We start from the raw sequence: 26,795 nt of genomic DNA, 5'->3' as shown, positions 1-26,795 counted from the left end.
TCTTTTAGGAATTCAATTATATTTTCAATAAATAATAAAACTCATTGCAGAATTTCAATTATTTTTAATGCAATTTTAATCGAATTCCTCGAAAAATGTAATTATTCTTAAAAATTTTATTAAAATTCGTCCAAAGAATTTAATGACTTAAAAAATTTGTTAATAACATTTTCTATGAGGATTTAATTTTAAGAAACATGAAATTAATAAATTATTTATTTTTGTATTTAAATAATTGAATTCTCGTAGAATTTACTAATAAAAGTGGATTTAAAAATGGATTTTAGTTAAAATTTTAGATAATTGAATATTAAAAGTAGAGGTGTGCAAAAAGCTCGAATAGCCGAGCCGAGCCGGGCCGCAATTTTTTCGAGCCGAGCCGAGCCGAGCCCGAGCCGGGCTCGATGTATCGGGTACCCGAAATTTTCGAGTACCCGAAACATTCGGGTACCCGAATTCACTCGAGTACTCGAATATTTCGGGTACTCGAATGAATTCGGGTACCCGAAATTTTCGAGTACTCGATTTAATTCGAGCTTTTAAATTAAAAATTTTTTTTTTTTTTACAAAAAAAAATTTAATTAAAAATTAATGTAGAAAATTTTGGATTTTCTCAAGGGCTCGAATCAAATCGAGTACTCGAAAATTTCGAGTACCCGAAAGTTTCGGGTACCCGAAAAATTCGAGTACCCGAAATTATTCGAGCTTTTTATAAAGCTCGGCTCGGCCCGAGCTCGGCTCGAGCTCGAACTGAATAGGCTCGGCTCGGCTCGGCTCGAAAAATGAAAAGCTCGAAAATACCCGCTCGAGCTTCGGGTTTCGAGCTTTTTGCACACCTCTAATTAAAAGCATTATAACGTGAATTTTTAGAAATGTATAAATTTTGAAAGAGTTTTAAACTAAAATCATTGATATTCTTAATTTTTCATATTTTTGACAAAAAATTCTGTAGAATTAATTCTTTTTAAAAGTTTAATAGGATTTTTAATTGAAATTATTTCAAGTTTCTATTTTTCCATATATTTAATTGCAGAATTTCCGAATAATTGAAATTTTGTAAAATTAAATTGTAAACGAATGAATTTCGTTTCAATTATTTTTCATACAATTATAATTGAATTCCTTCAAAAAAGTAATTATGTTTATGAAAGTTTTAATAAAATTCGACAAAAGAATTCAATTATTTAAAAATTTGTTACTAAAATTCTTTATGAGAATTGAATTCTGAGAAACATTCAATTATTCAATAAATTATTTACTTTTGCATTTAAATAATTAATTTCTTGTAGAATTTTGTAATAAAAATTGATTTTCATTTCATAAATATGAATAAGTTTCTTAAAATAATTCAATTATTGAAGAAAAAATTAATAAAATTATACGCAAATATTTAATGATTTTCATAAAATTATAAAAATTTCTCAGGAATTCTATTATTTACAAATTTTTTTTTTTATAAATTTCTTCGCAATAATTCAATTATTTTCAAAAATAATAAAATTTGTACAAGATTCAATTATAATCGTAATTAAAAAAATTCTTTTTAGAAATTCAATTATTTTCATAAATAATAAAATTTTGCGAAGAAATTCAATTATTATTAAAATTTTTTGTAAAAATTCTTTGCAAATTTCAATGATTTGCAAATTTTTTATAAATTTTTTCGCAATAATTCAATTATTTGCATAAATAATATAAAATTTTTACAGAGATTCAATTATTTTCGTAAATAATAAAATTTTTTTACGGAATTCAATTATTTTCGCAGAATTTACTCATGACAGAATTTTAATTATTACAATTTTAATCGAATTCCTCGAAAATGTGATTATTCTTAAATAATTTTATTGAAATTCGTCAAAAGAATTTAATTATTTAAAAATATATTGATGAAATTGCTTTATGAGTATTCAATTTTAAAAAATATTCAATTATTCAATAAACTATTTATTTTTGTATTTAAATAATGGAATTCTCGTAGCATTTTCTATTAAAAATTGATTTAAAAATGAATTACAGTTAAAATTTGAGAAAAAATTGAATTTTAGAAAAGGTTTCAAATTAAAATTTTTTAAAATTTGAATTTTTCAAATTTTTAAATAACAACTTTATTAAATTTTCTTTTATATTATTTGAAGTTTTTATTTTCTAATATGCATTTAATTAAAGAATTTGTGAATAATTGAGATTTCATGAAATTGAATATTGTAAATAAATGGATTTAAAAATTGCTAAAGAACTTTTTCGAAAATTATTAAAAATAATAATAGATACAGAGTAAAATTGTAGTTAAAAATTTTTGAAAATAATAATTGAATTGAAATAATGAAAATAATATTCTTATGACATAAAATAATGATTTTTCATCTTTAATTATTATAAAATATGAAGAAATCGATGACTCCGAGTCTTTTACTCGGAGTTATCGATATCTTCATGTTTTACGGTTATAAAAAAATTTAATGAACTAAAATTTCATTCATTGTAAAAAATAACACTAAAATTGATTATTTTAATCTTTTTTGGTGTTAATTTAATCTGCCACACTTTTTAATACTTCACGATTTACTGTGTTCGTAGAAATTAGTGTTTTGTTATTTTTAACCCAATTAGAATCCTAGCAACTCAGAACTCGGTTGCGTTGGTTGAAGGACGAATTTTATTTTTCCCCTGACAATTTCAAACTTAATTAAAATAATAATTTGACAATTTTTATTCTCAGCTGAAATTCTTTTCTTTTAATGTTTTTTTTATGTTTATGACAATTATTATAACTTTTCTTAAAAATAATAAGGCTTAAAGGGGAGAAAATGTATATTTTTTGGTTAAATAAAATTTTTTTGGGTTTTAACCATATTTTTTGCATTCTAGCCCACTGTGAAGCGCAGAGAATGTAAAATGAAAAAACCTTTTCAGGAAGAAAGTTTTAAAATATTTGTAATTTTGAAAAAACGTTTTTGGACATTTGGTGTTTGGAAAATAATAAATGGAACGCAGAGAATATGTTTGAATGTGTAAAACAAGTATTATAAGGCTTGCCTTTCATAAGAGGCGAATTATGTTGACAACTGGACAATTGAACTTTTTCTTTAAAAAATACACAAAGTATGGAAGAATAGATATTGTAAATACTTAGACTTATATCTGCCGATTGAAGGGTAGAAGTTATAAGAATACAATGAGTGGCTGATCCGGAGTTAAAATGTTGTGGTAAATTCTGCAGTAAAATCCAAAGAATAATCCTCTGTAGCAACAATAAAGATTCACAGACACAAATGAAATTGATCCGCACATTGAAGTAAAAATCCAAGTCGCATAAAATGGGAACAGAGTTAAAGTGACAATGAGATTGAAGAAGCGCGGATTAGTCATCTATTTTACAAGACTTGAAATCAAATTCATATTGACTTTTTAAAAATATTTTTTTCTATTTTAATTTCTTAAAAGAATAATTGATAAAATAGAAAAGTTAAAATAATGCTTTAAAATAAAATGTTTTTTAAAACTCTTGCAACTGAAACTCTTTCAATTTTTATTTTAAATTCTACTATTTTTTTTCCATGTAACAAATATGCTTCTTTTTGACTGGAAAATGTTCACTAACAAGATTAAATATGTTCTCGAAAAAGGGATTTTTTTAGACTCACCCTCTTTTATGGTTTCAGTTTCAGTTCTTGATGCATAGCTTTGAATGCAGAGATAGAGAGAGAAAGACAAAACTTCACTTTAGTTTTGCTTTGTGCATAGAAAATTATCAAGGGAAAAGAAAAAAAATCTCTTCTTCTTCATTATATGATACTGAATGGCTTTATACTTTCGATACCTTAGCTCTATTTTATTTTTAAGTATTCCCTTTGTCAATTTCTTGAAGCTGATGAGTGTTATAAGATTCTTTTTCTTTATTATTCTTCTAATTTAGATTTTTTTATTCTGAAACTCTACATGAATTATTAATGTTTTCAGAAAAACAAGAATTTTCAAAAATTAATAAATTCAACTTATTTAATTTTGTAAAGTTTTTTCAGCTGATGATTCAAAAACTTTCCATGATTTGTTAAATTTTTTATTGACTAAAAACTTCCGATTAAACATTTTTAGACAAATCCGTCAACGTTTAAAAAATTTGGTCGCCATATTGGATCCGCCATTTTGGATTTTTTGATTCTAATATGAAATTCGGATTCAGTGATTACAAAAGCCGTAAATAAGATTAAAATTTTTTTTGATACTTTTTTTTGCACCGTTTTATGCCCACAAACGTTTTCCTAAGTAGACTGAGTAGGTGTTGATATACAATTTCACTAAATTCTCGGTATTGTGTGGGCGTACATGAAATTAGTGAAAAGTTCAAAAATTTCGAGTTCTCGAATGCACTCAATTACTGGAATGTGGAATGTGTTCGATAAAAGGTCACTCGACTCATTTTGAGAATAAAATCAAAGACAAACCGAAAAACGACTGCAACGTTAAAGCTGAAAATTTTATTTTCATCTCATGAAGATTTTCATTTTATAAATGTAAATTGCATTATTAAAATGCATTACTAAAATTTAATGCCAAAGATCTACAAAAAGTCACGCTTTTTCAAAATATACAATCTTTGAAATGTCAATAACTTTTTAATTAATTGATGAAAAAAAAGTAAAGTAAAAAAATCCAATTTGAAATTTTTCGCGGTAAAACAATGCTTCAAGGGAGCAATTAAAAATTATAAATACAAAAATTGCGTGATATGAAGTTTCGAAAAATTATTTTTTTAATTCAAAAATTTTTAATTCTAAAATAAATAAAACACAGTTTTTCTTATGAAATAAAGTAAATATAATTACTGTTTTTTGCATTAATAAAAATTAGATTTTCTACAATAATTTGTAATTAATAATTCAATCGTAATTCGTAATTCATAAAATTATTTTAATATTAATTTTTGAGTGGGAATTCAATAGTCATAAAATAAAATCGGGCAGAAAATATTTTCACCCTTTTTTGACTTTTTATTTTTCTAAAAAAATTGATAAATTTTAAAAATTACTAAAACCTACGATTTGCTACAATTTAAATATTTTTTTTTAGATTTGTGACACTAGAAGATACTTTTTCCTTTTTTGAAGAATTTTCACAACTTTAAATTCGCTAAAAGTTGAAATAAAAAATATTTATTTAATTTTAATTTTATTAAATTTTGATTTTAATTTTAATAAAATTCTTAGAAACAATTAAATTATTTTCAAAAATTGTTTTAATTTTAATTACTTTCAACATCTACTATTTTAATAAAATTTCTTATAAGAATTCAATAACTTAAAATAATTTTTATAAAATTCTTCACAACATTCAATTATTCTTATAAATAAAATTTTTACAGGAATTCAATGAATTAAAATACAATTTTTACTAAATTTTTTTAAAAAATAAATCAATGATTTAAAATAATTTTTATAAAATTCTTCGCGGGGATTCAATTATTTTCAATGCAATTTTAATAAAATTTATTAAAAGAATTCAATTATTTTTAAAAATAATTCAAAAAATTTTTGATAATAATTAAATGTCTGTGTGGTATTTTATTAATTTTTTTTAAATAATTGAATTTAAAAAAAGAAATGTACTACTTTTAAGAATAATTTAATTCTTGTAATGAATATTGTTATTTATAAAAATAATTAAATTTTGAGAAGAATTTTATTAAAATGCCTCAAAATAATTGAATTTTCGTAAATAATTTTCTTATTTATCAATATAATTAAATTCTTTCAAAGAATTATTTATGTAAATAATTGAATTTTTGGGAAGAATTTTATTAAAATCTAAAAGAATAATTAAATTATTTCAAAAAAAATTTAATTAAAATTGTATTTAAAATTATTGACTGCTCATAAACACTTTTATTAAAATAATTGAAAATAATTAAGTTCCTGTTAAAAATTCAAATATTTTTGTAAATAATTGAATTCTTTCAAAGAATGCAATTATTTAATTGATTTATTCGAGGAGTTGAAATTAAATTTTTAAGAAAATTACATTTCTCGATCAATTCCTGTAAAATTGCATATTTAAAATAATTGAATTCCTGCGATGAATTTTTTATTTATGAAAATAATTGAATAGTTGCTAAGAACTTTATTAAAATTTTCAAAAATAATTGAATTCCTGTGAAGAATTTTTTTATTTATGAAAATAATTGAATTATTGCGAAGAATTTTATTGAAATATTTACAAAGAATTGAATTCCTGAAAAAAATTATAATATTTTTTTTTAAATAATTGAATTCTTCTAAAGAATATAAAAAAAAACATTTTTTTAAATAATTGATTTTTTCGAGGAAATTAATGTAAATTTTTAAGAATAATTACAATTTTTGAGCAATTCCTGTGAAATTGTATTAAAAATAATTGAAATCGTCTGATGAATTTTATTATTTCTAAAAATAATTGAATTATTGCTAAGAATTTTATTTTAAAAAATAATTGAATATCGAGAAAAATTTAATTATTTTTGAAAATAATTGAATTATTGTGAAAAATTGTATTAAATTGTTTAAAAATAATTGAATTTTTGTGAAAAATTTTGTTATTTTTTAAAATTATTGAATTTTTTATAAGAATTTTATAAACATTGTTTTAAATAATTAATTTTTTTGAAATATTATAAATATTATGAAAATTTTATTTTAAATAATTAATAATTGAATTAACATGGAAAACTTTATTTGTAAAAATAATTTAATTTTTCGATTAATTAATTTAAAACAGTATTAAAAATAATTGAAATTTTTCTGTGAGTTTTATTATTTATTTAAATAATTGAATTCTTGCTTAGAATATTTTATCGAAAATTTTTTTTAAAAAATTAAATTTCCTTGAAAACTGGTTATTATTATTAGTGAAAGTATTTGAATTATTGTGAAGAATTGTATAAAAAATTTGGTAAATAATGGATTTTTTCGAAACTTTTTTAATAATGCTATTCTAAATTAATTTAATTCCTGTGGAAATTTTATTATTTATGAAAATAATTGAATTTTTGATGAATTTTACAAATTTTTTTTTTTAAATAATTGAATTCTTTTGCAAAATTTTATGAAAATACTAAAAATCGAAAATAATTGAATTTCGAATATTTTTTGAAAATAATTGAATCGTTTTAAAGAATTTGATTTTTTTTGTTCTTAAAACTACTTTTTGCTATTTTTTTAAAAATTAATTATCAAGTGCGAAGCCTGATACAGTAATTTATTTATTTATTTAATAATAATAATAATTATTATTATTATTATTATTATTATTATTATTATTATTATTATTATTATTATTATTATTATTATATAAATTATAAATATAATTATAAATTATAAATAATTTATTGGAAGATTTAAATCATTTTCTTGATATGGATAAAAATGTTGTCTTAATATATAAAAGATGACAAATTTTAAAAATAGTTAAGGGCATTTGAACCTTGATGACGTTACAGATTGTGCAAAGCATGTGTGACGTCATCAAGGTTCAAATGCCCTTAAATTTTTGTAAGTTAAAAAAATTTTTTTTAAAAATTTAAAAAAAAAATTTTTTTTTAATTAAATGCCGTCTTTAATTGACAAAAAAAAATAAAACCCATGGTGAACCTTATGATGAGAATCGAGGACTTTGATTTAGAGCGTTTTCCCATTAAAGCAAGATGGCGCCAATGCGTCGAAGAGTTGAAAAAGCTGTCGTTGTGGACCAGGCAACTCAGTTAGTGGTGCGACTCCGTTTGAGTCGGACCAATGCTCCTCTCGTTATACGGCACGCGCAACAGGACCAGAACTGTCTGATCCAATAGTGATATTTTCTACTGTGATATTTATATGCATCTAACTTCATGAGCTACCTTTCTAAAAGTGTGATCCATTGATGAATTTTTTTTTTTTAAATATGTATTCAATGTTTCTCACCTGACGTTTGCTCTTCTCTTTTCATATATATATATACATGATAATCAACTGTTGTTTTGTGGTAGGATCATTAAATGTCGTTCACATGATCAGCGTCAAGGTAAACTGATGTGCTTTTCAATGCCCAGTGTAAAAATAAATAAAACAAAATTATTAACATTTTTTTTTGCCCAAAAGTTTCCTTTTTATTCAAAAAAAGGGAATTTTATCCAAGAACAAACGAAAATAATATAAAAATTAAAAATAATATTAAAAGAATTATATAATTTGAAAATATAATATTAAGAGAATTATATAATTTGAAAATATAATATTAAAAGAATTATAATTTTTAAAAATTGAAAAAATAAAAATAACAAAATATAAATAAAACACTACTTTCGAAATAAATTTAAAACCTTGATGTTTATTCGGAATAATATAAAATTATTCTTTTACGCAAAGATTTTTTTAATTTAATTAAAAAAAAAATCCACTTTCACAAAATAAAAATTGCATTTTTTCAAAAAGAGAACTATAGAATTAATGGTGATACAGAATTTTAATATATAAAATTGCTTTTGAAACATTTCTTCACAGAAAACTAGAATAAAATTTATGGAAAATATGTAAAACTGTTTTTTTAAAATAATGAGAATTATTTTTTACCTGAAAAATTTACATTTATAATGAAAACGAATATTCGTAGAAAAAGGAATTTCTAAATGTTTTTTATTCTTTTAGAGATTATAACATTGATAAAACGAACTCTTTTAATTAAGAACATAAAATGCTTGTTTTAATACTGCAAATATATATTACCTTCAAAGAATATTCTTTTTTGAAAAAAGAATGAGAAAAAAATACTCTATTCAAAAAACAAAGTATATATTCATCTTTTATTAAAACTAACGATGATTTTGCTTCATATTTATGAGAAATATTTATAAAATGAATAAAACACGTATATATGAATTTATATTTTATGTTTAAAAATACACGGGGGATAATCAATGTCTCTGAACTTTCGATATTTTACCCTGAAAGAGTGATAATGGAAAGAGAAAATTTCAACGAAGGTGAAATTGATTCGAGCAGAAGGAAAGTTTCATGTGGAAAGTTTCAGTCTCACCTGTTACACTTGCGGTCGTTGAAAGAGTGATATCTCGGAAAGTTGTTCCTTCTCTTTTTGTTATGCGTTATATCAGAGGAAGGATTTTTTTAGAATTTTATTTTTCTTTAAATTATTGAATACTACTTTTCACAATTTTTTCCTTTTTTTTTTGGAATTAAATCAAGTGTAATTTTCATTTAGGAGTGATTTATATGTGAAATAGTTTTAAATTCTTGGTCATTGTGAGATTTGCATATTTCATATCGATTTTCGTTTTTAAAGTTAAACTACGCACATGTCCAGCAGTAAATATATTCGGTAACCATCACATAACATTTATGATAACAGTGTTACATTATGTTACATTATAAAATTATTATTAAAAATAAATAATAAATAAAAAATAAAATTATTATTAATTATTTTTAAGTAAAACGTTTTTTTCGCTATTGACGTAATTATTAAAAATATAATTAATTAATATATCGGGTAATTCTTCACTCATTGGTATATAATTTTTCACTTTTGCTTCCACACTGTTTCCTATTTAGTACTTTTTAAAATTATTTTCAAATCTGCTTCAAACTTTTGTATAATTAATCTTTAGTATGTTTTTTAGGAATTAGCAATATTATAATCAAAAAAAAAATTTTTTTTAAAAAGCTTCTTTTAATGGTGTTTTTATTTATTTTATTCGAAACTTCAGCTAAAAAACTAAATTTTTTTTTGTTATATTAATGCACGAAGATTGACTTTTTTAAACTTAAATTTTTTGATAAAATTCTTTGCAAGAATTCAATGATTTGCAAATTTTTAAAAAATTTTTTCGCAATAATTTGAATTATTTGCATAAATAATATAAAATTTTTATGGAGATTCAATTATTTTCGTAAATAATAAAATTCTTTTTATGAATTCAATTATTTTCGTAAGTAATAAAATTCTTCGAAGAAATTCAATTATTATCAAAATTTTTTGATAAAATTCTTTGCAAGAATAATTTAATAATTTGTAAATTTTTTTTATAAATTTTTTTGCAATAATTCAATTATTTTCAAAAATAATAAAATTTTTTACAAGATTCAATTATTTTCGTAAATAAAAAAATTCTTTTTAGGCATTTAATTATTTTCGCATAAATAATAAAACTCATCACAGAATTTTAATTATTTTTAATACAATTTTAATCGAATACCTCGAAAATTATTGTTAAAAAATAATGTTAGAATTTTTCGCTGATTGAGAATTCTTGAATTACGAAGAAAGATTAAGATTTTTAAAAAATTTTATTAAAAGTCGTCCAAAAAATTCAATTATTTAAAAATATATTGATGAAATTCTTTATGAGATTTCAATTTTAAGAAACATTCAATTATTCAATAAAATATTTAATTTTCTATTTAAATAATTGAATTCTCGTTTAATTTTCTATTAAAAATTGATTTAAAAATGAATTACAGTTAAAATTGTAGAAATAATTGAATTTTGGAGAAATTGAAAATTATTGCAGAAATTCAATTATTTTTAAAAGTAATAAAATTCTTCGCATAAATTCAATTATGTTAAAAAATTTTTAAATTCTTAGGAATTTAATTATTTTCAATACAATCTCAATAAAATTCAAAAATCAAATTTTTATCTATAATTATTAACAAATTAGAAGAACAATATTATTATCGAAAAACTTTAAGAAATTCTTCAAATGAATTTAATTATTTACAAAAACTTTAATAAAATCATTTAAAAGAATTTAAGTATCTATTCTTCGAAAAAATTCAATTATTTTCAATATTTTAGTAAAATTCTTTGAACCAATTAAATTATTTAAAATAATTTTAACAAAATTCTGAAAGGAATTTAATCTATTTTTCAAAAATTTTAATAAAATTCAATAATTAAATGTTTAATTTCAATTATTAAAAAATACGATAATTTAAAAAACTTGAAAGAAATTCTTCATAAAATTAAGAAACTTTGAAAATTTTTAATTAAAATTATTAAAGAAACTCCACTATTTTCAAAAAATTCAATTATTTTCTACAATAATAAAATTCTTCGCCACAAATTCAATTATTTTCAATGAATTTTTTGGTCCGTAAAGTCCTATTTTTAAATACTTTCACTGGTTCGAGCCCTGTAATTAATTTCAAGCTTTATTAAAAAGATCTGCATAGGAAATTTTAATAAAAATTCTGATACTTTACTTTCACTTCACTTTCACTTTACTTTTACTTCACTTCACTTCACTTCACTTTCACTTTCCTTGCACTTTTCTTTCACTTTACTATCATTTCACTTTCACTTCATTTTCATCTAACTTTCACTTTACTTTCACTTCACTTTCTATTCACTTTCACCTCACTTTAGTTTTGTTGAATTTAACTTTATTAAAATTTAAAATTTTCATAAAAATTTGAAGATAAATTATATTCAATAAAATTGAAGTGCGAGTGAAGTGAAAGTCAAGAGAGAGTGAAGTGAAAGTGAAATGAGAAAAAACCAAAAAATGTTTGATACCCAGTTAATAATTTAACGATAATATAACAGTGTTGGCTGATACAGCAAAAAAACAGTAGAGTGGTGATTCAATTTTTTCCCCTTTTTAATTCTGTTTCATGTTTAACGTAATTAAGACCTAAAAGAAGTCGGGAGTTGTACGGAACCTAAATAAACACAAAGATAAGAGTAACATATTATGAGCTTAATGTAAAATTTAAACATTACTATTATTCTGAGATATAAATAATATTTTTTAATAATAGAAACCTTTTTATTAAATTAATCATTTTTTATTATCTTATAAATCATATGTGTTTTCTTTTTTTTCTCTTTTCAAATTAATTACCAACTTTACATGAATTCTAAAAAAAAACTCTATTTGAAACAATCAAATTTTGAATAATTCAACCAAAATACATTTTTTGTTTAATTCAAAAAAATTCTTGGAATTAAAAAACAAAATTTTTTTTTAACTATTTTAAAAATACTGAGTCTGCCTATTCATTGAGATTGTACACTTCAACTTTGAACTCTTAAGTGAATCTAATATGATTTATTTTGAGTTCATGTAGATGATTGTTTTGTTATTTTAAATAATATTTTTTTTAAATTTTACTCGAAAGTGCATTATTCATTCAGTTTTCAACAAGTTTAAATTTTTTCACTTATGAGTTTAGTTTCTTAAAAAAAACTTTTTGATTTTTCTACCATTTGAAAATTTTCTACCATTTTCTACTAGTAAATTATTAAATAACAAAAATTGGAAAATTAATTCTTTATTAATTAAAATTAATTGATGTTTTGTCATTTTTAATTATCAGATTACTTTTTCAACTGTAGATACTTTAATCACCAATTAATTACTTTAACACTGCATTTTGTTCTCATTACTTTTTAATTTATAAAACGGTGTATATATTCAACTTCGTCCAACTAACTTATATAAATTTTACTTTATAAATAGATAAAATTCTAATATAATCGTAATAAATAATATGCCTCAAATTATAAAGTTATCTACAAAAAAGTTTATTTTTGCAAAAAAAAAAAAAAAGAAAAACATTAAATTGCCTTACAAGTTTCTCGATCAATAAAGTGTGCTAAAGGCAGAAATGAATATTAATAACTTCCATCAGCGTGCAATGCAAAGAAAGCTTTTTTAAATGTATAATGTTCAATTTTCGTATTCAGACATCAAATATGGTGCACACAAAATCAATATTACAAAATGTTCTTTAACAAACCACTGTTTTTATTTTTTAAAAATACGTTGATATTTTTAACGTTATTAAATTTTAATATTTCTTTTTTTTTTGAAATGGAGGAAGTTGCGAAGTCTCTACTGGAGTTCCATCTTAAAAGTAATTTGCATTCATAAATCGAAAAGTAGGTTTGAGAAATTCCGTAAAAGTTCGTAACACGTTAATCTCGACAGTAATCGTGTTAGAATTTCCATTGTAGACAAAATGATTCAGCAGACTCTGAAAAATGTTTTCTGAAAAATTCTTAAGAAACGTGCTCAGAATTTTCTTTGTCAAAATAACAGAAGCTCCACGAGATAATACAATTTAATTTTTATAATTATTTGGTCATTAGTTTTTTTTCTAAGTTTTACTCTCTTTTTATTTTTTTTCCCTTTTTACATTTTTAACATTTATTCATATATATATATATATTTTGTCAAAAATATTTTTATTTTATTTTTGTTATTTATCAAAGTACTCTTAAATATTCTATTTTTATTATTACTTTATTTTGTGTAAAATTTTTTCCATTTACCAAGTAGTTTAAAATATAAATGAAAAATCCACAAGATATTTTTTGAAATATGTTTTTCCTTCTTTTAAATATGAGCTCGTTTCTTATCATCTTTCAACGATTAAAGAAGAAAATTATAGGTTTACTTGCTTAAAATCTGACAGTTTGTAATATATGAACATTTGAATTTAATAATATCATGTTAGTATTATTTATAAGTATAACATTAAAAAAATATAAAAAAATATATGTCGCTTTATCATTTCTCATTTTATAATCAAGAAGAACATTTTGCTATTAAATTTCAATATTTAATTTAATTTTTTTAGTATAGTCGTAACTTCCAATTATAATTTTATGTGATTACATACTTGAGATAAAATTATAAAGCTTTTTTCAATTAAATTTTATAGTTTTAAGAAGAAAAATACTAGAAAAAGTGAATAAAATGTAAAAAAAGAAACGAAAAAATTAGAGGAAAAGAAAATAATAATTAGAATTTTATTTGACGGTATGTTGAATTTTCAATGAGGCGAAATTGTAAAAATTTTGTAGAGGATTTTTTTATTAGCTTTGATCGACGTATAGCGTAAGGTTGTGCCAAGTTTGCTATAAATTTATATATTCTATCGAAAGTTCAATAATGTATTTTTACTTTCACTTTTATAATAATTCCAAATTCCACTATTAACAACTTTTAATTTTAGTATCATCTTCACTTTTTAAAACTTTCACTTTCAAAAACTTCTAACTCAACTTTTCCATTTTACTAACTTTAAATTATACTTTCACTTTCCTTTTTACTAATTTTCAATTTCACTTCACTTTCACATTACTCTCACTTCACTTTCACTCCATTTTTACTTCCCTCTCACTTCACTTTCACTTTACTTTCACTTTACTCTCACTTCATTTTCACTTTCCACTCACTTCACTTTTACTTCATTTTTACATCACTCTCACTTCACTTTCACTCTTATTTTACTTTCACTTCACTTTCACTGCATTTTCACTTCACTCTCACTCAACTTTTACTTTATTCTCACTTCGATTTCACTTTCATTCTATTTTCACTTCACTCTCACTTCACTTTTACTCCACTTTCACTTCATTCTCACTTTACTTTCACTTTACTTTCACTTCACTCTCACTTTATTTTCACTTTCCACTCACTTCACTTTTACTTCATTTTTACATCACTCTCACTTCACTTTCACTCTTATTTTACTTTCACTTCACTTTCACTGCATTTTCACTTCACTCTCACTCCACTTTCACTTTATTCTCACTTTGCTTTCACTTTCATTCCATTTTCACTTCACTCTCACTTCACTTTTACTCCACTTTCACTTCATTCTCACTTTACTTTCACTTCACTTTATTTTTGTTGAATTTAACATTATTTATATTCTAAATTTTCTTAAAAATTTTATAGGTTACCTAAGTTAAAAACAAAAAAATGAAGTGAAAGTGAGGTGAAAGTGAAGTGAGTAAAGGGAGTTTTGCTTTCACTTTCTCTTCACTTTCACTGTCACTTTATTTTTGTTGAATTTATTTACAGTATTTATGTTTTAAATTTTCTTAACAGTTTTAAAGGTTACCTAAGTGAAATACAAAAAAATGAAGTGAAAGTGAGGTGAAAGTAAAGTGAGTAAAGGGAGTTTTGCTTTCACTTTTACTTCACTTTCACTGTCACTTTATTTTTGTTGAAATTTTAACAGTATTTATATTTTAAATTTTCTTAAAAGTTTTAAAGGATACCTGAGTTAAATTCAAAAAAATAAAGTGAAAGTGAGGTGAAAGTAAAGTGAGTAAAGGGATTATAAAATTAATTTATAATCCCTTTATTTATAATCCCTTGTTGAAATTTTAACAGTATTTATATTTTAAATTTTCTTAAAAGTTTTAAAGGATACCTGAGTTAAATTCAAAAAAATAAAGTGAAAGTGAGGTGAAAGTAAAGTGAGTAAAGGGATTATAAAATTAATTTATAATCCCTTTTGATTTTCCTTAATCCATCATTTTCCTTTCCTACAACATTTATTTGATCATCGATACCATTTTATACAAGCTAAACTCTTCTAAATTGCATATCATTTGTTATCATTCTTTAAAAACTCGTTTTATGATGATAAATACAGATGCAATTTTTTTCTATTAAACTATGTATAAACGTTTCTATTGAGTTATAATTCTTCTCTATTAGTTTTTATTTTTTAGATGTTATTATGTAATTCATATATTTTTTCTACATTTGAGAGAAATTTAAGAGATCACTTTACCCCTATGTTCTTTTTCTCTTTCTCGAGGTTCCTTACACTTTCTCTCAAGTCAATTTCACTTTCTTTAAGATTGTTTACTTTAGCTAGAATAGGGTTATTTTGCCACGTCACAAGGTCTCCCTTCACCTTCAGTTCAAATTACCCTTTCCATTAAAAGTGACATACTGCCACGGGTACAGTTGTCTATTTGTTATTTCACGGTTTTAGTATTGATCTCTCTCTCTCTATTTCTCCCTCTTAGAACATTATTCACTTCAAAAGGATTTTTGAAAATTGATACCTATTTAAAGGATTTTAATTTGATCTTTTACAATTTAAATTAAAGTAAGAGAAAATTTGGATCTGGACCAAAAGTTTAAAAATAAAAAAATATCCATTCTTTTTGACGTCTTCAAGTCAGGCGTAGAATTTGATTAAGACATCTTTAGGTCAACCTTAAAACATCTTCAGAAAGTTTGTTTTAAAGTATTGTTAAGATGTCTTTAGGATATTTTAACCCTTTTGTACTTTTGGGACATATATGTCCCACTTACAAAATTTTATGTAATTCTTATAAAAATTAAGCAATTAATTTGCGGCAAATTTCTTTCAATTCCGAATGGATGCTGCTACAATTAAAAAAATGATAAATTACAAAAAGTAGTGAAATTTATTTTAAGCCATAGAATGAACATTGACTGTTTAAAAAATCAGTTATGTAACCAACTATTTATTTCATTAACATTTAGTGAATAATTTTTTACAACACTTTATTTTTGTTTTTGGATTCGCTGTATATGAATTTGGAGTCAGATTTAAAAAAATTCAAGCAATTTAAATAAAATGTCCAAAAACCACCGAATAACAAGTTTCAATAAAAACTACTGTCTGGGGTTTTCAGGGGCACAAAAGGGTTAAATATGTTTGAAAAAATAGAGCATGTATATTTTTTACTAATATACTGTATAACAATAGTCGATAGTGTGCTTAAAAAAAAGACGTGTTTCAAGCAGGTAAATCACGATTAGCTGCTGCCACGTGGCTATACATTTAACATTTGCAAAGTAAAGCGAGAATTTATATTTACTATAGACACGTGTATTACTAACGTAACGCATGTATTTTTAGAGTGTACTCCATTAAATTTTTATAGAATTGACGAGCAATAAACTTAAGTTTAATAAACTTCAAGTAAAAAAACTCACGTCGCCTTTTTTCTATTTTAAACCTAATGTAGACCTTAGATTAAATATAAAGCCCAACTAAAAGGTACTTTAAACTTTATTTTGGCCTATTTTGTTTATGAAAATAATTTTTTTTTAAACTTCTGTAAAGAATTCGCGAGCGCTCCGGTGAACATTGGTTTAGACTTACTCATCAGAACAACTATCCTAAATTTATAACGTAAAATCACTTTTGTGCATTGATATCATCCTTAGACTAACATGCCCCACTGATAAGTTCCTCATGCGAACCTAAGAGTGCAACAAGCCTGAGGAAGGAATCAATGCATTCAAGTGCGCCGAGTGCTGGAACAACATTTACCTCAAAAGTAAATAAGTACGTCTGTGCACTGGCAGTTATATGGTGCACCGAAAATTTTCCCCTGTATCATCTTCTTCTCTAAATAAAAACAACTTACAAGTTTGTTGTGACATCAGAAAAGTTTACTGTGAAAGTAAAATTTACATTAATTTTATAACTGATGTTGCTTATCACAGCAAACTTGCTCGTCGACTTGCAAATATTTTCGCTGTAGTAACTGATTTTGAGAGATTTGACGGGATAACGTCGTCAGTTGGCAACCGCTCTTAATTAATTCCTTTTACGTGTACTTTGTGTAATTACTTTACCATGGGAAACTGACAGATAGCGGATAATTGATAGATAATATTATACATTAAAGTAATCTTTCATTATACACTAAATGTTTTTATTTTATTTTAGAATTTTTATTTTTTAAAAACGAAAATTTTTTTTGACTCACTTTTGAGGATAATTCTTTAAAAAAATTTTCATAACGTTTCTTTCTCATTTCTTGCAATTTGGATAGAAAATTAAGTATATTTTGTAAATTATATTTTAAAAAAGCACATTAGGTTTGTGTTTGTGCTAGTAACCTTTTTTTGGATTAGGTTTCGTTAACTCTTTAACGATTCTGGGACATTTTTGTCCCACTTAGAAAAAGCTCAATATCTTTCAACAAAATGAATATTTTTCATTCAAATTTGGTGCGTTTTCTTCAGCAAGGAAAAGGCTTCAAGTATACGTAGTATAGAATGTATCTAGAATTTGCTATTGTTTAAAATAAATTCTAAACAATTGTTAAAATTTACGAATTTTGAAAACATTTCTGTCCCACCTAGAAAAAGCTTAATATCTTTAAACAAAATTATTATTTTTTATTCAAAGTTGGTGCGTTTTCTTCAGCAAGGAAAAGGCTTCAAGTATACGTAGTATAGAATGTATCTAGAATTTGCTATTGTTTAAAATAAATTCTAAACAATTGTTAAAATTTACGAATTTTGAAAACATTTCTGTCCCACCTAGAAAAAGCTTAATATCTTTAAACAAAATTATTATTTTTTATTCAAAGTTGGTGCGTTTTCTTCAGCAAGGAAAAGGCTTGAAGTATTGACCAGAAAATATCTCAAATTTGCTGTTGTTTAAAATAAATTATAAACAATTGTTAAAATTTACGAATTTTGAAAACATTTTTTTCCTAAAATTTTCAGACTTTGTTTTTTCTACGTAATTTCGGCTCTCTGGGTCAAGATCTCGAAGATGGCAAAGTTTATGAGGGGGACATGATTTCATGAAAGTTCCGTCACAGTTCACTGTCTGAAAGAAACTCTATAAAAGCTTTTTTATAGGTTCTATTCTTTTTGAAAACTTGAAATATATTTTATCTCAAAACGTCATTTCCAAAGACATCACTGGTCATAGTATCTCAAAAAATAGTAAACCGATCTTTTAAAAATTGAAAGCGCTTTTTAGATAAGATTTACTCAAGGGTTGTAATGGATTCCTCTATCCACTATTTATCGTAAAATAGAACTAAAACTCTGGCACTGATTTATTTTCGTTAGATTGTTGGATAAGATAAGCGATAAGTTTTTAACTCCCTGCTACTTAGTTCTGACAATTTTGTCACCTGTTGGGGTGACCATTATTGCCTAAAAATTTTTATTTTTAAAAATTCATCTATTTAATTTATTTTTTCTTAATGTGAGTGTTTTTTTATATTTTTAATAAAAATCGTACAATTTATGAATCTAATTATTAATAATTGTTATTGTTTATTTACTAACAATAAAGTCACATGGACATGAAAATATTGTTGGAGTGGAGAAAACTCAGGGTTAGCAGAGACCACCAAAACTCGTAGGCAGTGGTTTGAGTAATTTGCTATCTACAGTATAAGGACTTCGATTTATTGACTATTTAGATCAAATGTCAACACTTTAAGATTTAAAAAATAATTTATGGCACATTTAAGGAAAGAATTTAAGGTACTTATAAATATTAAAAAAGTTTCAATTGAAAATATTCAGAGAAATCGAATTATAAAACAGCGGCAATCGATAATGAAAGCTTTTTCAACATAAATGCTCTTATCAGTCCAAGTCCATTCAACTTGTTACAAACTCTTGGCGCATTTCCATATAATGTTTGCCAATTCCAAGTATGCCCCAAAGTCTAGCTCAAATTGAAGTTTCATTTAAATTTATCCATCTCCCAAAAGATCAAAATCTAACACTTCAACATAAATTCAATTCCCTATTCATTTCCATAAAAAAATTTCCCTCTTCCTCTAATGAATGATGAATTTCACTCATAGTCAGGAGTATCTAAATTCTATTTAGATTTATGAATGATGAAAAAAAGTTTCATCTCTCTCTCTCTCTGTTCTATGATTTTTAAATTAATGAGCGTAAACTTGTTACTACAAAATTGATAAATTAAAAATAATTTGATAAAATTTAAGGTAATCTGGGAACGATTAAAAATTAAAAATTTAGCGTTCTTTTTATTTGTCATTAATTTCAAAAGAAAAAAATTGTCCTTGCAATTCAAAAAAAAATAATCATTTACCAGCTTTCCACAATCAAAAGAGTGTATCTTCAAATTGGACAATACTTTCTTGTGCACGTTTCTTTCATGAAGATGGAGGTCATGTATAAAGTTCTCAATGGAAAATGACGCCAAGCAAGGAATCCATTACTTTATTAGATTTCTCGACAAATTAAAAATCGTAACTTCAACAAAAATTAAGAAAATTCTTTCGGTGTTTTTCGCATTTCTATTTCATATTTATCAATGGAATTTTATTTTTGTCATGATCCTTTAACATTGTACTAAAAAAATTGCTGAAAATTTGAGAAAAAAAGTATGAGAAAATTCATATTATTATAAACTAAAGTTTGTTTTCGGATTTTCAGTGACTTTATAAAGATAAGCATGCAGACAAGTTGCAAACGTGCAAGGTACGAACGTACACCCACACTAGGCGAATAGAAGCACGTGGTAAGACCGCATTTTCACTCACATTTTCAAGGCCATTCTCGGACAATTTCATTTTTAACCTTTGTGTATATATATATGCTTGTAAATAGAATCCTTTGTATAATGACAGCATCCACAGCTAGTATAGAAATCAATAAGGCTGAACATTTGTATGTACGTCAGGGCATCAGAATAAAGTAGGTCGTCGCATTTGAAATTCCGAACTAAGTTCGAGAAAATAGAGCGCTGAAGATCCTATTGTAAATTAGGGAATTCGCCTCTTGAATCATTTTATTAAAATTGTTTCAGGCAAACTTAAACGGATATTCCATATTCTTCACTAGTCGCACGGTCATAAAATGACAGGACGTCTCTATATATGATTTTCTTATTTTCCTTAGACGTTTTCAAAATTCCTCTAAAATTCCAAATCTCATTTCGCGTAAGCACACTTTGTACGACTATCATTTCTGACTGGCATTCTAATGCTAATGCAAATGTATAATTTAATATCGCTCTTATTACAATTTCCTGGGGTGTAATTTAAATTTTCATTACCAACAGTAAAACGAAACACATGTGAAGAAACATTTCATTGAATAACAAAGAGTATTCTTTTTCTTCTTCAAATTAAAAATTACATTGTTTTAACAGTTCACGAATTTTTTATTTGTTATCCCCCGAAGGGAACCAGTTTTTATTTTAATTTAATTGCCTGATTTATTTACGAAACCGAAGGTTTCGAACTAAGGCAACGGGCTTCATAAAATAAAAGCTCTCAACCTTCAGAGAGCACGGGTGGCCACTATAGTCACAGTAAATCGTGAGGTATTAAAAAGTGTTGCAAATTAAAATAACACCAAAAGAAGATTAAAATAATCAATTTTAGTGTTATTTTTTCCAAGGAATGAAATTTTAGTTCATTAAATTTTTTTATAAGTATAAAACATGAAGATATCGATAACTCCGAGTCTTCGACTCGGACTCATCGATTTCTTCATATTTTATAATAATTAAAGATGACCAAGTAATAAAATCATTATTTTATATTATAAAAATATTATACTTCTTCAAAATTTCATTATTATTATTTTCATTATTTCAATTCAATTATTATTTTCAAAAATTGAAAACTACAATTTTACTTTATATCTATTATTTTTAATAATTTTCGAAAAAGTTCTTTGGCGATTTTCAAATCCATTTGTTTACAATATTCAATTTCACGAAATTTCAATTATTCCTAAATTCTTTAATTAAATGCATATTAGAAAATATAAAAACTTCAAATAATTTAAAAAAAGATTAATTTCAAAATTCAATTATTTCTAAAAATTCACGCTATCTTGCTTTTAATATTCAATTATAATCTAAAATTTTAACTGAAATTCATTTTTATGAAATGAAAATCAATTTTTATTAGAAAATCCTACAAGAATTTAATTATTTAAATGCAAAAGTAAATAATTTATTGAATAATTGAATATTTCTTAAAATTCAATTCTCATAAAGAATTTTAGTAACAAATTTTTAAATAATTGAATTCTTTTGTCGAATTTTATTAAAACTTGCATGAACATAATTACATTTTTCAAGGAATTCAATAATTATAATTATATGAAAAATAATTGAAACGCTGCGATGAGTTTTATGAGAACTTTCAAATTCATTCGTTTACAATTCAATATTACGAAATTTCAATTATTCGAAAAATCTTCAATTAAATATATATTAGAAAATAAAAACTTATAATTTAAAAAAAAATTCAATTAAACTTCTTAAAAAAATAAATTCTACAGAATTGTTAGTTAAAAGTGTGAAAAATTCTAATTTTCATAAAGATTTTAATTTGAAACCTTTTCAAAATTTAATTATTTATAAAAATTCATGCGATAATGCTTTTAATGTTCAATTATTATCTAAAATTTTAACTGAAATTCATTTTTAAATCCATTTTTCGAGGAACTCGATTAATATTGCTTTCACTTCACTTTTACTTCACTTTTACTTTAATTTCCTTTTAATTTCATTTTACGTTCACTTAACTTGCACTTACATTTTAGTTTCACTTTAATTTCACTTAACTTGCACTTTCACTTTATTTTTACTTTAATTTCACTTAACTTGCACTTTTACTTTAAGTTTACTCAGCTTGCACTTTCACTTTAGTTTCACTTTAATTTCACTTAACTTGCACTTTTTTTTGCACTTTCAGTTTGCTTTCACTTTAATTCCACTTTAATTTCACTTCACTTTCACATCACTCACGCTTAATTTTCACTTCACTTTCACTTTATTTTCACTTCACTTTCATTCCTCTTTCACTTCTTTTCGACATTTACTGTATTTTTATTGAATTCAACTTTTTTTTTTAAATTTCAAGAAAATTAATTACCTTTCAATTTTTAAGAAAATTTGTAGTGTAAATAATGTTAAATTCAACGTTAATAAATTAACAGTAAAAGTCAGGTGAAAGTAAAGTGAGAGTGAAGTAGAGTGAAAGTAGAGTGGAAGTGGAGTGAAAGTGAAGTGAGAGTAAGTGAAACTGAAGTAAAGTTATTGAATCGCACCATTCTTCCAAATATTTTTAGTTTAAATTTTAATGATTTTAGTTTGAAACTTTTTTAAAATTTAATTATTTCTAAAAATCCACGTTTATAATGCTTTTAATATTTAATTATGAACAAAAATTTAAACTAAAATTCATTTTTAAAACAATTTTTATTAGTAAATTCTACGAAAATTCATTTATTTAAATACAAAAATAAATAATTTATTATTTTAATGTTTCTTGAAATTAAATTCTCATAAAAAATGTTATCAACAAATTTTTTAAATCATTATATTCTTTAGACGAATTTTAATAAAATTTTTGAGAATAATTACATTTTTCGAGGAATTCGATTAAAATTGCATTAAAAATAATTGAAATTCTGCAATGAGTTTTATTATTTATGAAAATAATTGAATTCCTAAAAGAATTTTATTATTTATAAAAATAATTGAATCCCTGTAAAAATGTTAATATTTATGAAAATAATTGAAATATTGCGAAGAAATTTATAAAAAAAATTGTAAATAATTGAATTCCTGTAAAAATGTTTATTATTTATGAAAATAATTGAATGTTTGCGTAGAATTTTATTCAAATTTTTTTTTAAAATGGAATTCTTTTGGAAAATTTTATTGAAATAGTAGATATTAAAAATTATTGAATTTTAGAAAACTTTTGAAAATAATTGAAATTTTGACAAGAATTTAATTAAAATTTTGTAAAATAATTGAATATCAGAGAAGAATTTAATTATTTATAAAGAAAATTGAAATTTTAACGAGAATTTTTAAAAACTTTTAAGCACAATTGAATTTAGTAACTATGTTACGAAGTTAGTTAGTAAGTTAGTAACTAATTTACTAACTTACTATAATACTTTAACAAAAAATTTTAAGAAAAGTCACGGGGACATTACATATTAAATACCAATTGTAAAATTAAATTATTCAGGTAGATTAAAAATTGCTTTAATTTGAATAATATTGTACTATTAGTTTTAAATCACATAACATTTTATTGATAGAAAACAAATTATTCAAATTTCTTTCAACTATACATGGATTTTCGGAAAATACTAGAAATACCTATTGCTTCTGTTCGCTTCTGCTGCAATTCATTCCAAAGTAAGAATTTCGTTCATTAAACAATAGCAACAGATGAAGATTAATCCCGATCTGAATTGCTGTAGTGAATCGTGGAAATTCCTAATGAAAATATCACTGATTTTCCTCATCTATCTATATTTGAGAACTATATTAAAATCTTTGAAAAGTTTCAAACAAACTTGCCAGATTATACGAATATTTTATCGCACGGCTTCTTTTTTTTAATTTTTAATCGACTTTATGTAGACTTTAATTATCTAAAAAATTTAACTGCTAGTAAGACACTGAATAAAAGGATCCAAAAGTTTAGATTTTTCAAAAGATTGGTTCAGTATTTTTTTGAGATATCATGACCGCACTGCCTTTGAAAATGCGCTTTGCGATAAACGTACTTTAAATTTTAAAAAATAATCAAACTTTGATAAAAATCTTTTGTAGGGTTTCTTTTATGAATTGATAATTAATAATTTAAATTGTTTAATCGTGAAAGGAATCGAGGGTAACTCGCGTTTGACCACTTTTTTTAAACTTACTCATTGTCAGGATTATCGGTTTTAGGGACATAATGTAAGTCCTCCAGTGACTCGGCAAACTCCAATATATTACATTGTTGCTGTCTGCGAAGGATTCTTGCCTTCTGCGTGACAAGTTACGCTCTAGATTCGGTTTTTCAATTTTCGTCAAAAATCGATTCGAAACTTTTGGAAAAAATATACTTCAATGTTAAAATTTAATTCGTTTTTTTGAATATTATAAGATATAAAATGTCACAGATAATATTTTGAAAAACAAGCTTGAGTTTTGAAATAGTGAAGAAAAGTTAATATTTTTAAACGGTGTAATCTTCATTCAAAAATTACTTTACTGTTTCAAAAAACATGATCAACTTATATAATAGTACTTTTATCTTGGAGACTTTTTTCACTTTTTCTCTAATATAAAATAAGAACATAAACATAAAAATCGATGATTAGTCAATAATACTCAGGGATGATTTAAGAAAATAAAAATATATAAATTTTAGCCATATATCCGTATATGCACTCCGGAAAAAGTGGCCAATTCATGAAAAGAGCATTTGCGTCGTAGGAAGATTCAAAGTAATGTAGGTCGTCATTTTCCAAGTTTCAAAGGGTTTTCTGAAAACGATTTCTGCTTTCTTTAGACCCGTGTAAATGACACTTTGAATTACCAAAAATAGATACATGGAGATTAAAACATTTTAAGAAAGTGAGAAATTTATTATTATTATTTTCATACAATTTTTAAGTATTATTTTTTTTTCTCTTTCTTTTTTCTCAACAACTTTGTTTTAAAAATCTTTAGTCACTATTTGTATAGTAACAAATATTTACACTAGAACAATTTCAATTATATCTTACTGTTAGTTGTTTCTGCAGCGGAAACTTTCTGAAGGCCACAGGAAGCATTTTCAGTTCTCTAGTATAAGTTCTAAAATGTTTTGTGAAATTTCCTGCATCATGAAATTAATACAATTTAAAAAAAAGAATAATAACTAAATTAACTAAATTTAATATAAAGAATAAAAAAAAATTCTTATTTTGACAATATTTTATTTTTACTTTACTATTTTTTTTTGAAAATTTAATTTCACAAATATTTATTTTTTTAATAGAAAAATTGAATCAATAGTCACAGTACTATATTTTTCTCTTCCTATTTTCTCATTTTTATTTTATTTTTCAATAGGATTTCGCAATATATTTTCTCGAGAAGCGCTGAGCTTTCCTTGCAGGATACATAAAATGAACTCTTCTTTAGGAAAAGGTGAAAAGTTTATTTTCTCATCAAAAAAGTTTTTTTTTATTTCCTTAGCAAAAATATGAGATGTTAAAAGAAAGTGACGTGAATGAGAAACAAACTGGTAAAAAGGTGTCCGAATTTTTCTCGTACATCGATTTTTCACTTAACCCATTTGGACTCAAACCATTGTGAAGTGAGAACAAACGTTTTCTTGTTAATTTTTTTCCCCCTCGTTTTTGGAAGAAAATTGCGTTCGTTAAGAATATAGTTAATGCCAGGGGCGTAAGAAAATAAGTAGATAAAAAGAGAGGATCTATATAATACGATATAGTTACTGCTTCTGATGAGCACCACCATCCTCCACCCACCGGAAAATTTTTTCTCTCCTCACTTGATCCTATTTAATGAGCAATTTAATGTTTACTCTAATTTCAAAAAACTTTTACACACAATAAGACAAAAAAAAAACTGGGGATCGATTATGTAATTTCACTCCATTTTCATTTTACTTTTATTACACTATCACTTCACTTTCACTCCAATTTCACTTTTACTCAAATTTTATTTTTAATCCACTTTCAGTTTTACTCATATTTTATTTTCACTTTAGTTTCACTTTACCTTCACTCCACTTTTACTTTTACTCAATTTTTATTTTCACTCCACTTTCACTTCACTTTCACTCCAATTTCACTTTTACTCAAATTTTATTTTTAATCCACTTTCAGTTTTACTCATATTTTATTTTCACTTTAGTTTCACTTTACCTTCACTCCACTTTTACTTTTACTCAATTTTTATTTTCACTCTACTTTCACTTCACTTTCACTCCGTTTTCACTTTTACTCAAATTTTATTATCACTCCACTTTCACTTTTACTGAATTTTCAACTTCTCTCCATTTTCACTTCACTTTCAGTTCCTTTCACTTTTACTGAATTTTTATTTTCAATGCACTTTCACTTTTACTCAAATTTTATTTTCACTCCACTTTCACTCTACATTTAATTTCACTCAAATTTTATTTTCACTCCACTTTCACATTCCCTTAAATTTTATTTTTACTCCACTTTTACTTTCCCACAAATTTTATTTTTACTCCACTTTTACTTTACTTTTCACTCCACTACACTTTACTTTCATTTAATTTTTATTTTCAATGCACTTTCACTTTTACTCAAATTATATTTTCACTCTACTTTCACTCTACATTTACTTTCACTCAAATTTTATTTTTACTCCACTTTTACTCTACATTTACTTTCACTCAAATTTCATTTTCACTCCACTTTCACTGTCATTTAAACTTTATTTTTACTC

At 24.0% G+C, this 26,795-nt stretch overlaps 1 protein-coding gene across 9 annotated transcripts in view; it reads left to right on the top strand.

Annotated features, from left to right (window-relative positions):
* The window catches only part of LOC122510525 (synaptotagmin-7), a 405,459-nt gene that overhangs the window by 294,464 nt on the left and 84,200 nt on the right, over positions 1–26,795 (top strand). The window contains exon 1 of one of the 9 annotated variants that reach the window (XM_043625257.1): positions 7,640–7,995. The exons of 7 other annotated variants lie outside the window; for them this stretch is intronic. The gene's annotated coding sequence lies outside the window, so the exon portion shown is untranslated. Of the gene's footprint in view, positions 1–7,639; positions 8,035–26,795 lie in introns of those variants that run through there. One more of the 9 variants, XM_043625255.1, reaches the window with a different exon arrangement.

The sequence above is a fragment of the Leptopilina heterotoma genome, unplaced genomic scaffold (genome assembly GCF_015476425.1).
Source record: "Leptopilina heterotoma isolate Lh14 unplaced genomic scaffold, ASM1547642v1 Lhet_7, whole genome shotgun sequence".
In the NCBI taxonomy this organism is placed as follows: domain Eukaryota; kingdom Metazoa; phylum Arthropoda; class Insecta; order Hymenoptera; family Figitidae; genus Leptopilina; species Leptopilina heterotoma.
This window is presented reverse-complemented; position numbering and strand designations above follow the sequence as displayed.